Source organism: Hemitrygon akajei, chromosome 10 (genome assembly GCF_048418815.1).
Source record: "Hemitrygon akajei chromosome 10, sHemAka1.3, whole genome shotgun sequence".
Lineage (NCBI taxonomy): Eukaryota > Metazoa > Chordata > Chondrichthyes > Myliobatiformes > Dasyatidae > Hemitrygon > Hemitrygon akajei.
The window spans coordinates 54,112,371-54,125,825 of record NC_133133.1 but is presented as its reverse complement, the minus strand read 5'-3'; the positions used below and the strand labels follow the sequence as shown (position 1 = coordinate 54,125,825).

Here is a 13,455-nt window from a genome sequence, read left to right as displayed (position 1 = left end):
AAGCCTGATGCAAGTCTGAGCCGGAAACTGAAGAATGGAGGCCTGATGACTGCAAGTCTGAGTCTGGGCAAAGACTGGAGGCAGCCTATCCTGGGGCTGGAGGTCTGTCTGTGGATGGGCGGATAGGAAAGGGATTTATTTTGCTGATTGTTTCTTGTTTTGTTGGTGCTGTTTTTGCTGCTGTTGTTTATGTTGTTCTGCTGAACATAAAACAGCACTACACAGGAATAGACCCTTTGGCCCACAACGCTGCTTAATTTGGAAGGGCCATAGCCAAACAGTTCCTAACTAGTGTCAGTTGTGTATGCTCGCGAGGCCATCAAGAACTGTACCGTGCTTAGAGTAAACCATTTTTAAATAGTTTCAGTTGCATATGTTTGTGTCCAAAAAGCAGTGATTTTTGTCACTGACAGTCGGTGAGAAATAAGCAGGTAGACAATGCTCAAACACGAGGAAATCTGCAGATGCTGGAAATTCAAACAACATACACAAAATGCTGGTGGAACACAGCAGGCCAGGCAGCATCTATAGGGAGAAGCACTGTCGACAATGCTCAACTCTTTTGCTCACTGCGGTTTCAAACATTCAGGCTTGGAGGTCCCAGAAAAGGCTGGGAGTAAAAATTAAACAATTTCACTACTTCAATGTGAGGAACCATGAAGAATTTGGAGGTACAGTCACCCCTCCTTATCCGCAGGGGATTGGTTCCAGGACCCCCTGTAGATACCAAAACACGCGGATGCTCAAGTCCTTTATTTAACCTGTCTCAGTGCAGTGGACTTATAATACCTAATACAATGTAAATGCTATGTAAATAGTTGTTATACTGTATTGTTTCGGGAATAATTACAAGAAAAAAAAGTCTGTACAAGCTCAAACAACAAGTGCTGGAGACAGAACTTCCAGGTTTTCCCGATCTGCGGTTATTGAATCCGTGCATGCAGAACCCGTGGATAAGGAAGGCCGACTGTACTGACAATCAACTTGAACGTTACAATAAAACTGAAAATTTGGAAGATGCTACAGTCAAAAGTATGTATGAAAGTAGTCCATTATCTATTGTATTGAGATCCTCACCTCCCATCACATCCATATCATCTCTCTTTGGCATGTTAGACATGTCCTTCACTGTAAAGACAGACACAAAATAGTCATACAAAGCCTCAGCCATTTCCTCATTACCCAATATCAATTCCCCCTTCTCGTCTTTCAAGGGACCTGCGTTCACTTTGACCGCCCTTTTCCACTTTATATAACTATAAAAACGTTTAGTATCTCTTCTTATATTTTGCACAGGTGCACAATCCCTAATCCGAAATTCTGAAATCCGAAAACCAAAGTCTCTTTCGTGGAGTGTGGAGCGAGTCGTAACAATGCTTGCTTGGCACGCCAACAGCTGCCGTCACTCAGGTGTGACGTGGCAGCACTAGCAGAGGCTGCCAGACGTCAGTTGTGGCTCAGCACTCATACTGGTTACACGTGCATTTGCTGTTCGCTGATATTTTGTTTTCACTGTTGACTTTGTGTTTAATTTCACTGTGAAAATGTCAAAAAGAGCAGCTGACACCCCTATGGGTAAAAATGAGAAAAAGAGAAGGAAGCATCTATCATTATCAATAACGCAGAAAGTGGAGTTATTGCAGAAGCTTGATCGTTGTGTGTCTGTGCGGTGTCTTACTGAAGAATATGGTGTCGGGGGGGATGTCACGTGATGACGTAGGATTGAGACGTGGAAATCCAGCTCTCCCATAAAAACCAGTAAAATAATGTTTAAGTGAAGAAAAGTTAGTAAAATTTTTTTTTAATTACTTATAAACTACGCAGGATTGTCTTAAGATATGTCTCCTAAACAGAAGCAGAAGAAAACTACTACTTTGAAGACAACACAAGTTGGAAAAGAATCAAGGCCGGCCACCATCAAAGAGCCTCGGGCTCAAGTGCATTTTACCTCCGGAGATACAGAACAGGAAATTGCAGCAACATCAACCGTCTCCAAAAAAAAAGAGCAACAGGAATTGCGCATGCGTGAAGGAAGGGGTATGCGCAAACACGAGCAACCCAAACTACAAATCCCAGCTATGACCGGAACTGAAAGTGAAAGTGAATATGAGGTGGAATCAGATTCTCTGGATAAATCAGACGAAGATGAAGAGACAAATAAAGAAGAGCAACAGGAAGAAGTTGGAGGTGATATTGGAGACATAAAAAAATCTTTGATGCAAATAAAGCATGAATTAAAAGCATTAAAAGTAATAAAAAAGATATTAAAAATATGAAGATTATGTTTGATAAAATGATGAAAAGACAGGACAAAATGGACAAGAAAATTAAAAACTTGGAAAAAACATTGGGAGACACCATTGATAGAGTGAATAAAATGGAAGATAATATTTCTGCCTGGACATCAGAAAGAAAACGGTTGTTGGAAAAAGTGGACGTACTTGAAAATTTTAGCAGACGAAATAATATTAAGATTGTTGGACTTAAAGAAGGTATAGAAGGAGAGGAGCCAATAAATTTTTTTCAAAAATGGATTCCAGAAATCTTGGAAATGGAAGAAGGAACCCAGTTAATTGAAATTGAAAGGGCTCACAGAGCCTCAAGATCAAGACCTCAAGTTGATCAAAACCCATGATCAATCTTGATAAAATGCTTAAGATATCAAGATAAAGAAAAGATCCTGAAGGCGGCTGCCCAATGTGCCAGAAAGAGAAATGGGTCATTGATGATAGAAGAGAAAACAGTTCTTTTCTATCCTGATATAAGTTATGACCTTTTGAAGAGAAAGAAGGAATTTAACCCAGTGAAAAAAGTTTTATGGGAAAAGGGTTATAAATTTATATTGCGCCACCCGGCAACCCTGATAATTTTTTTGGATGACAGAAAAAGAAGATTTTTTTACTGATTATCGGGATGCGGAAGAATTTGCACAAGAACTCCCAAATATTCGCTAACCACAGCCAAAGATTTAAAAGTGAAACGGATTAAAGATGAAGACAGGGACAGTGAATGGAGTTGATGGATGTATAAGGACAGAAGAATATTTAAATATATTCTTAATTATATGATACAGGGGGAGAAAGGTAAAAATTTGAGAAATATTAATCGAGAGTAGTGATATTATTTTTTCTTCTCTTCTATATACATTTTTATGTTACGGGGGAGCTGGGGGAACTTAGGATTGATTGCTACAGGATTCACGTGTGTAATCATGGCGATTGCCATGACCCGTACAACAGAGGGGGGTAATGTTGTGTTTTTTTTATTCACAACATTAGTAGGGGGGTATTTTGTTATTTTTTTCTTTATAATCTATTTTTCTTTCATCTTTCTTTCTTTGCCTGGACAATCGGGGGGGAGACACATAGCAACACGGAGAATTTTAAAAAGATTCCCCAAGGTTCTACGAAAGTTGAAAAGTTAGGTATTACTATAGACATTTTTTTCAATAATGGCAAATAATTTAATTTATATAAATTCTTTATATCATTATCAACTCTTATACCTAAATACTTCATACCATTTATCTTTTATCTTTCTTTCTTTGCCTGGATGATCGGAGGGGAGACACATAGCAACATGGAGAATTTTTAAATAATTCCCCAAGGTACTATGAGAGTTGAAATATTATGTGTTATTATAGACTGGAGTAACCCCATTAAAAATAATGACTAATTTACTGAATTTTTAAAGTTTTAATGTTAATGGACTTAATGGACCGGTGAAAAGAAAAAGAATTTTAACATACATTAAGAAAATGAAAATAGATATAGCTTTTTTTTACAAGAAACACACTTAACAGAGATAGAACATCAGAAATTAAAGAGAGATTGGGTCAGAAATGTTATTGCAGCTTCATTCATTTCAAAGGCATGGGGAGTTACAATTTTGGTTAATAAAACTTTACCAATTAAAATACAAAATGTATTAATTGATTCTGCGGGGAGATATGTAATTATACATTTTCAAATTTTTTCAGAACTATGGACTCTTATGAATATTTATGCACCAAATGAAAATGATGTAAAATTTATACAAGAGGCCTTTTTGAATTTGGCTGACGCACATGACAAAATATTAATAGGTGGAGATTTTAATTTCTGTCTAGACCCAGTTTTAGATAGATCAACAAAGGTTGTTACAAAATCAAAAGTAGCAAAATTAACTTTATCATTGATGAAAGATTTAAATTTGATTGATATATGGAGAAGAATTAATCCAAAAGAAAGAGATTACTCATTTTATTCAAATAGACATAAAACTTATTCAAGGATAGATTTTTTCCTATTATCAATGAATATTCAAGACAGAGTGAAAAATATGGAATATAAAGCAAGAATATTGTCAGATCATTCCCCCTTGACAATGACAATGATAATGATGGATAAAGAGGAATCGATTTACAGTTGGAGATTTAATTCAATATTATTAAAACATTAAGATTTTTGTGATTTCATGAAAAAGCAGATTCAGTTTTTTTAGATACAAATTTACATTCAGTTGATGATAAATTTATAGTATGGGAAGCAATGAAGGCACATTTGAGAGGCCAGATAATAAGTTATACTTCTAAAATTAAGAAGGAATATATGGCAGAAATAGATCAATTGGAAAAAGAGATTACAAAATTAGAAAAAGAATCTCAAAGATATATGACAGAAGAAAAACAAAGACAACTTGTTAATAAGAAACTACAATATAATACATTTCAGACATACTGAACAGAAAAAGCAATTATGAGAACTAAACAGAGACATTATGAACTACGTAGGTGAAAGATCACACAAGATTCTTGCTTGGCAGTTAAAAACAAACCAGATTTCCAAAACGATAAATGCAATTAGAACAAGTGTAAATAAAATTACTTATAAACCTTTAGAAATTAATGAAACTTTTAAGAATTTTTATTCTGAATTGTATCAATCAGAATCACAAAATGATAATGTCGAGATAGAAAGGTTTTTATCACAAATAACTCTTCCAAAATTGAATTTGGAAGAACAGAAGGGATTAGATATGCCCTTTACATTAAAAGAGGTTGAAGAAGCTTTAGGATCACTTCAGATTAATAAATCCCCAGGACAGGATGGTTTTCCACCCGAATTTTATAAAAAGTTTAAAGATTTACTAATTCATCCTTTTATGGAGTTAATATACCAAGCGGAAAGAACGCATAAACTTCCAGAATCTTTTTCAACAGCTATTTTAATAGTATTGCCAAAAAAAGATAGATCTTTTAAAGCCAACATCATATAGACCTATTTCTTTGTTGAATACCGACTATAAAATAATAGCAAAAATTTAATCTAATAGATTATCTAAATACTTACAAAAATTAATACATATGGATCAAACAGGATTTATCAAAAATAGACAATCGGCAGACAATGTAACTCAGTTACTTAGCATAATTCATTTGCACAAAAGAGGGAGGAAATGAGTGTGGCAGTTCCCTTAGATGCAGAAAAAGCATTTCATAGATTGGAATGGGATTTTTTATTTAAGGTATTGGAAAAATATGGATTAGGAGTATCTTTTATAAAATGGATTTAAACCTTAAATAGTAATCCCAGAGCTAAAGTAGTGATAAATGGTCAAATTTCAACATCATTTCAGTTAACAAGGTCAACTATATAAGGTTGTCCATTATCACCTGCTTTATTTGTGTTGGCGATAGAACCATTAGCTGAATTAATTAGAACAGATCCAGATATTATGGGTTTCAGAGATAACCAGGAGGAATATAAGATTAATTTATTTGCTGACGATGTTTTGCTTTATTTAACAAACCCATTGTATTCACTGCGTAAATTATCTTCTAGATTGGAAGAATATGGGAAAATATCAGGCTACAAAATAAATTGGGATAAAAGTGAAATTCTACCCCTTACTAAAGTTGATTATAGTCAATGTCGACTAATAACTCAATTTAGATGGCCGATAAATGGCATAAAATATTTAGGTATAAGAGTTGATAATGATATAAAGAATTTATATAAATAAATTATTTATCATTAATGAAAAAAATTCAAGAAGATCTTGATAAACGGATTACATTACCAATAACATTAGTAGGCAGAGTAAACGCTGTAAAAATGAATATATTCCCTAGATTACAATATTTACTCCAAACACTACCAATACAATTACCGCAGAAGTTTTTTCAAGAGTTAAATAAATGTGTGAGGAAGTTCCTTTGGAAAGGCAAGATGTCAAGAATATCGTTGGAAAAATTGACATGGAAATTTGACCTAGGAGGGTTACAACTTCCAAACTTTAAGAATTATTATAAAGCAAATCAACTTAGATTTATTGCATCTTTTTTTGATGAAGATAAACCGGCATGGATTAGAATAGAATTAGATAAAATAGGAGAAAATATACCAGAAGATTTTATATGTAAGTGGGAATCTAAATGGATATGGGAAAAGAAAGAATCTCCTATATTAAAACATTTGATTGATTTATGGGATAAGATAAATGTTGATGATGAGATAAAGAAATCTTTATTAGCAAAGAGACCTTTAATTCAAAATAAACTTATTCCTTTTACAATAGATAACAAACTTTTATACAATTGGTTTCAAAAAGGGATTAGATATATAGGAGATTGTTTTGAAGGAGGTATATTAATGTCATTTGATCAATTAAAGAATAAATACAAAGTATCAAACAACATTCTTTTGTGTTATTTCCAATTAAGGGCTTATTTAAGAGATAAATTGGGTCAAACAATGTTATTGCCGAAAACTAATGAAATAGAAATTTTAATTCAAAAAAGAAAAACTAAAAAATTTATTTCTTGTATGTATAGTTTGATTCAAAAACAGGCAATTAAACAAGGAATTCATAAGTCAAGACAAAAATGGGAAAGTGATCTGAATATTAAAATTGAAGAAACAAGTTGGTCAAGACTATGTCTTGACAGTATGACAAATACAACAAATGTCCAGTTAAGATTAGTGCAATATAATTTTTTACATCAATTATATATTACACCACAAAAATAAATAAACCCAAATTTATCTGATCAATGTTTCCAATGTAATCAAGAAATTGGTACTTTTCTACACTCTACTTGGTCTTGTTTTAAAATTCAACTTTTTGGACAAATTTAAGTGTTTTATTGGAACAAATTATTGGAACACAAATTCCACTTAATCCAACATTATTTTTACTAGGCAATATTGAAGGGATAAAACCGAAATCCAAACTGAATAAATATCAGAAAGAATTCATAAAAATTGCATTGACAGTAGCCAAAAAGGCTATTGGAGTTACTTGGAAATCTGATTCATACTTAAGTATAGATCATTGGAAGAATGAAATTTTCAGCTGCATTCCACTTGAAAAAATTACTTATAATTTAAGAGATAAATATGAAATATTTCTGAAAATCTGGTGCCCTTATTTACAAAAGGTAGGATTAAGTATATAGGTGCTCTGAAGATAAAATTATTGGTTATTTGGGGAAATCAATAAATATATATACTAAAGTTATTACGAACTCCGTGGAGCATGTGGGGATCTTCCGATATCCAGGCACTCTTTCTTTCTTTCTTTTTTCTTCTCTCTTTTTTTCTCTTTCTACAGGGATATGTTAGGGGGGAGGGGTCTTATATAATTTTATTTGAAAATTCAATAAAAAAAAATTATAATAAGAATATGGTGTCAGAACTACCGCTCTGTATGATTTAAAGAAACAGAAAGACAAGTTACTGAAGTTTTATAGTTACAGTGATGACCATAAACTAGTGAAAAATAGGAAAACACTGCACAGGCAAAAAATGAAGATCTTGACTATGCGTTGATTGAGTCAATTAGACAGTGAAGAAGTGAATGTATGCCACTGAATGGCATGCTGATCATGAAACAAGCTTGAATATACCATGAAGAACTGAACATTGAAGGTGAGTGTCAATACACAGAGGGTTGGCTGCAGAAATTTAAGAAGCGTCATGGTGTAAAATATCTGAAAATCTGTGGTGAAAAAGCTTCTGCTGATCATGAAGCAGCTGAAAATTACATCGACGAATTTGCCAAGATAATATCTGATGAAAATCTTTGCCCTGAACAAATTTACAATGCTGTTGAAACAGCTTTGTACCGGTGCTACATTCCTAGAAAAACATTAACAACGGCTGATGAGAGCACCAACAGATTTTAAAGATGCTAAGGACAGGTTAACTATTCTTGGGGGTGCCAATGCAACAGGCACACACAAGTTGAAGTTGGCAGTGATTGGAAAAAGACAACATCCGAGAAGTCTGAAAGGTGTACGCAATTTACCTGTGCTTAGACGTAAACCTATGTTAATGAGACAGATGACACTTGAAGAAGTTTTTAAAAATGCCATCTGTCGTAGTGCTGCTTCATAACTTGAGAATCCTGCTCCTGGCCCATCAGGTACCTGTAGAGTACTTAGCTTTGGTTGCCAGACGTAATGCAACTTATAGAGGTACCTGTACTTATTTAGCTTACTTTGAACCCATATGTCCTAGAGTATTTACGTCCTACATTTATTCCAATGTGTTTGATTCGGTTCATTTGAAGCTGTATATTTTTATGTTTATTGAATGTTTTTGTTGGAAATAAAATGTACTAGTGTATTTATGGTCTATAATTATCCCATTATTTCATTTATCAGTATATTACTCTATAGATAAACTGTAATAGTATTTGTAAAAGAGCGCGGATCGGGAAAACACAGAAATTCTCTCTCCAGCACTCGTTGTTTGACCATGTACAGACTTTTTCTTGTCATTATTCCCTAAACAATACAGTATAACAACTATTTACATAGCATTAGGTATTATAAGTAATCTAGAGATGATTTAAAGTATATGGGAGGATGTGTGTGGGTCTGGAGCTCCCCTGGGTCCTAAAGTCCACCTGCAGTGAGCCAGGTTAATTATCAATATAATTATAAATTTTCCGAAATTCGAAAAATTCTGAATCCCGAAATGCAACTGGCCCCAAGGATTTTGGATAAGGGATTGTGGACCTGTACTAGTTTATTTTCATAATCAATCTTCCCTTCTTTATTGCTTTTTAAAGTTTTCCCAATCTTCCAGTTTCCCACTACTGGTGACTGTGTATGCATCAGTTTTTAACTTGATGCCTTACTTTATTTCCTTAGTTATCCATGGCTGGCTTTCCCCACCCTTACTGTCCTTGTTTTTAACTCAAATATACTTTTGATCAGCACCATGAAAAATCTCTTTGAAAGTCTTCCACTGTTCCACAACTGTTCCACCATATAGGCTGTGTTCTCAGTGTACCCTATCCAACTCCTCCCTTGTCCCATTTTAGTCTCCCTTGTTTAGGCATAATACACTGGTTTTGGATCTAATTATTGCACCCTCCATTTGAATGAGAAACTCAATCACACTGTGATCAGTCTTTCCAAAAGGATCCTTAACTACAAGATCGCTAATTTAACCTGTCTCATTGCACAGGACCAGATCCACGATAGCTCGTTCCCTTGTAGGTTCAGTATCAATGCTGTTCAAGAAGATATAACTTATGCATTCTATGAAGACCTTCTTAAGACTGTCTCGACCAACTTGATTCACCCAAACTATGTGCAAGTTAAAGTCTCCCATGATAACTGCTGTCCCATTCCTACATGCCTCAGATATTTCTTTATTTATGGCCTGTGCCACTGTAATGTTATTATTCGGTGAACAATAGACAACTCCTACTAGTGATGTTTTTCCCTTTACAATTCCTAATCTCTACCCAGATGGATTGAACATTTTGCTCCTGAGATCTTATATCAGATCTTATCTCACTATCACCCTGATCGCATCCTTAATTAAGAGCACTACCTCACCTCCCTTACCTCCTGTGTTACCTAATATCCTTTAATATTTAATTCCCAATCTTTTCCACTTTGTGACCACGTTTCTGTAATGGACACTAAATCATACCCCTATATATTGTCCCACTATACAGCCTGTGTTCACAGTCTACCTCATCCAGCTCCTTCCTTTAAACTGATTTGTGCCAAAAGTTCACCGGCCTTGCTTCAATTACTATGGGCATTCAGATAAAGTGCCCTTACACTCACTGTGCTTTTAAAATCTAGTAATCTTTGTCTCTTTTGCACTTGACTTTTCTGCACTTTCCCAGGTAAAACTAATCTTAGACCAATTATTATCACCATGTCACCTGCAGCACAAGAGGTCCCAACACACTCAACCACCGCCATACTGCCATAGGAAATGCCTACCGTTTGACTCCTAAACCGCATTTTGGAAAATCTGATCATTTGGCTATCCTCCTACCTGCATACAGGCAGAGGGCAATGAAGAGGTGGTTGTGAAAGGCAAAAGATTGACTGCAGAGTTGCTTTGAGTTAGTTTACTGGACTGAGTTCAAGGATCTGAACAAAAATACACCACGGTTGTCAAGAACTTCATTAGAACAGTCGTAGATGAGCATGACGCACAAAATCATTTGGGGTCTTCCATAACCAGAAGCCCTAGATGAACCATGAGATCCGTAATCTGCTAAGAGGCAGATCAGTGACATTCAGGTCTACTGGCCAAGTAAAACACGAGGTCTAGGTACAATTTCCAGAAGCAACAATTTCAGACCAAACACGAGGAAATCTGCAGATGGTGGAAATTCAAACAACAACACACACAAAATGCTGGTGGAACACAGCAGGCCAGGCAGCATCTATAGGGAGAAGCGCTGTCAACGTTTCGGGCCGAGACCCTTTCAGACCAAACTTGAATCACAGATAGATGTTGAACAGGTGTGGCAAGGCTTAAATACCAACACCTCTAACAAAGTGAAACTAAGTGACATAGGTGACAATGTATCGCTCCCAGATGAGTTCAATTTCTTTTATTCTCACTTTGATCATCAAACCATGGAGGAACTTCCACAAGCTCCTACAGCCCCCGACAACTCAGTGATTTCAGTCTCTGAGGCCAGTGTAAGAGCATCCTTCAGGAGGGTGAACATATGGAAAGCTTACAGCCCAGACAGGGTGCCTGGGCAGGTACTAAAGACCTGCGCTGATCAACTAACTGGAGTGTTCACCAACATCTTTAACCTCTCACTTTGGCAGGTTGAGGGTACCCATTTGCTTCAAGCAGACTTCAATTATATCAATGCCTCAAAAGAACGTGGCAACCTGTCTCAATGACTATCGTCAAGTAGCACTTACAATCACTGTGATGAAGTGCTTTGAGAAGCTGGTGATGGAACACATCAACTGCTGCCTGAAAAGCAACTAAGGTCTGCTCCAATTTGCATTCCGTCATAGTAGGTCAACAGCAGATGCCAAGTCATTGGCTCTTTACTCAACCTTGAAACACCTGGACAGTGAAGGTGCATACATCAGGATGCTCTTCATTGATTACAGCTCCAGATTCAATATCATCATCTCCTCAAAACTAAACAATAAGCTTCTAGACCTGGGCCTCAAAACTGCCTATTCCAACTGGATTCTAGATATCTGAACTTGCAAATTCCAGTCAGTCCTGATTGGTAACAACATCTCTTCTAAAATAACCATCAGCATAGGTCAAGTACAAGGCTGCGTGATTAGCCCCCTGCTAACACTTATGACTGTGAGGCTGAGCACAGCTCGAATGCAATATTTAAGTTTGCTGACAATACCACTGTCATTGGCTGAATCAAAGGTGATGAAAAATCAGTAGGAGGGAGAGTGGTCCCACAACAATGTTTCTCTTACTCAATGTCAGCAAGACCAAGGAGCTGATTATTGAGCAACACACACACACAAAATAAAATTATTTCTATCATTAAGGCCCAGTGAATTTATAATTTTATATTCCAAATAAGGCTTGGAGTATAAAAAATGACCTGGTCTGGAAGGTTTATAATCACTTTTGAGTGTTATAAAGAAAATACACATATTTCAGAGACCGACAAATCTCAGGATAAATAGATGGTGACATATACGTACCTTGATAACAAATTTACTTTGAACTTTGACGGGTTAAATTTTGCGACCCCGACAGGTAGCAATGTAACAACAGAATTAATTTATAATTCACATAACTGAGCATAACTTTATAAATGCAACTAAGGACGTCAAAATCAAAGGTCTCCGATATCCTATCTCACTTCACTTTATAGGATTCTTCATTAGGAGGTTCTGGTCCATCTATCGTGTCGTTTCCTTTAAGTTACAATATAACAGGAGCACACAAAAAGCCAAGAGCCACGTCCACTTGTAGCTTTTCTAAAAGATCGAAGAGCTGAAATATTTTCGTTCAAAGCCTTTTATTAAGATGTCATTTTAACTGTAACAGTATCTTTAGTAAATTAAAAAACTCAAGGTTACTAAACAAGATGTTTAGTAAAAGTCCAACCAGGGTACAAACGATGTTGAAGAAACCTGCGATCAGCCGTCTCTAACTATCTCCAAACCTATAACCCGCCAGGAGGCGCTGGGCATCATATCCGCACACGATATGTAGACTCAAAACAATTAAATTGTTTATTTAAATGAAGTAAAGCACTGAAAAGGAAACGAGTGTGAGATTATACGATTAGCAGCTATACTTTCAATGGTCAAAATGGGAAGCTTGGCATTAGCTACATAAGAAAGCATCTGAAGTATATGGGTTGCAATAACATAAAACATAGGCATTGTCATTAACATATACACTGATGAACTCTGAAAACACTTACCGTTAACCAAGCAGCAACTGCCGAATTTTACCGACTGTTCCGTGCAGCTAAACGACGAGGAAATACAAGGGCAAGATGGACCGCTGGTATCACGTGATTGAACTGCCGGGAGGGAAGCTCGGGCGCAGAAAGTCCTCACTCAGCCCGAGAAGTCAACGCATGCGCCCGGGCGGCCAGAGGGTATGTGGTTGCCATGGAGACGGTTGCAAGGCGGAACTACCCGGACGCGTTGTCTGTGGACTCGGAGCAGCAGCCGATGATTTCTGCTTTGTTGATCTCCGAAATCCAGGTTGCTCGTACTGGTATTTTTGTACATAATTCTGGTAGGTACGTAAGGTTAGTCGGCTCAGGTCGTACTCAGGGGACTCGAGAATGGAGGAGGAAGTCTCAGGTGAGGAAATTGGGTTTATTATTGTCACATATATCAAGATAGTGAAAAGCTTCTTTTGCATACTGTTCATACAGATCAATTTATTACACTGTACATTGAGGTAGAACAAGGCGCAGATGAACAATAAAGTGCAAGATCATGACGAGTTAGATTTTGTGGTCAAGAGTCCACCGTATCATGCTGGGGAATCATTTAAAAGTCTTGTAACAGCAGAGGAGAAGCTGTCCTTGAGTCTGGTGGTACATGCAAGTTTTTGTATCTTCTGCTCAATGGAAAAGGAGCGAGAGGCGGGTAGGATCTTTGATTATGCTGGATGCTTTACTTAGTGAGGAATGCAGGCAGTCCATAGAGGGGAGATTGGTTTCCGTAATGGCCTGTGCTGAGTT

General features: G+C 36.3%; 1 protein-coding gene across 4 annotated transcripts in view; it reads right to left on the bottom strand.

The window, feature by feature from the left end:
- The window catches only part of LOC140734403 (ecto-NOX disulfide-thiol exchanger 2-like), a 285,185-nt gene extending 272,419 nt beyond the window's left edge, over nucleotides 1-12,766 (bottom strand). For 3 of the 4 annotated variants that reach the window (XM_073058298.1, XM_073058301.1, XM_073058300.1), the window contains exon 1: nucleotides 12,679-12,766. The gene's annotated coding sequence lies outside the window, so the exon portion shown is untranslated. The remainder of the gene's footprint in view (nucleotides 1-12,678) is intronic. The other variant, XM_073058299.1, reaches the window with a different exon arrangement.
- Between the last annotated feature and the right edge of the window lie 689 nt (nucleotides 12,767-13,455).